Source organism: Marmota monax, unplaced genomic scaffold, assembly GCF_021218885.2.
Source record: "Marmota monax isolate L192 unplaced genomic scaffold, Marmota_monax_Labrador192_F-V1.1 WCK01_AAM20220418_F8-fsc00007, whole genome shotgun sequence".
In the NCBI taxonomy this organism is placed as follows: domain Eukaryota; kingdom Metazoa; phylum Chordata; class Mammalia; order Rodentia; family Sciuridae; genus Marmota; species Marmota monax.
This window is the reverse complement of record NW_026692781.1, coordinates 14,302,647-14,303,342: the sequence shown is the minus strand read 5'-3', so window position 1 is coordinate 14,303,342 and position 696 is coordinate 14,302,647. Positions and strand designations below refer to the sequence as shown.

At 34.2% G+C, this 696-nt stretch overlaps 1 non-coding gene across 1 annotated transcript; it reads left to right on the top strand.

The window, feature by feature from the left end:
* The first annotated feature begins 271 nt into the window (after positions 1 to 271).
* On the top strand, positions 272 to 390 carry LOC124094713 (small nucleolar RNA SNORA64/SNORA10 family). The gene has a single exon (XR_006852307.1). It is a non-coding gene; the product is annotated as a small nucleolar RNA SNORA64/SNORA10 family (small nucleolar RNA).
* The last annotated feature ends 306 nt before the right edge of the window (positions 391 to 696 follow it).

The window sequence follows — 696 nt, the reverse complement described above, 5'->3', positions numbered from 1 at the left end:
AGTGTGCCTTTACATCAAAGCAATAAAAAGATTCCCCTCTATAATCATTAGAAATGAAATACACAACAATGGAACTTGAAGCCCATTTGTTCTTCATTCTTGTTTCCTCAACTAGTATTCCCTAAGAAAGGGGCACAGAACACACCTTATGATGACAATGGAACCCAAGTTCCTTTTTAAAAACCAACATTCTCACAAAGACAATTGCCTATTTATTCAGTAAAACATTTCCTGTTTAGAATTCTGAGAGAAATTTCACCTGAAGAGCTTGGCTCTACACAAAGAAATTTCATGTTAGAAAATTAAGAGAGGGGAGAGAGAGGAAAGAGCCCCTCTGGACCTTGGATTGGCCTCACAGTAGCCTTTTCTTCCTTGAGAGGCACAACAGGAAAGAAAAAAAAAAAGAAGAAGAAAAAGAAGAAGAAAAGAAAAAGAAAAGAAAAAAAAAAGAAAATTAAGAGTACCTTATTTCATATGAAGTTACAATTCTGTTTCCAAGTCTTATTATAATGTGTGCCCTGAAAAACACTGTTTTTAAAGCAAAAATTTGATATGGTTATAAAGACATTCCTTTGGGTCTCTTCCTTTTTCTTCATTCTGCACTACATAAATTCATATTCGAGTATTTATTTAAAAAAAAAGGCCAGTCATGTAATCTACCAAGTTGTCCTAGTCCTCATGTCTACCACCTGTTAG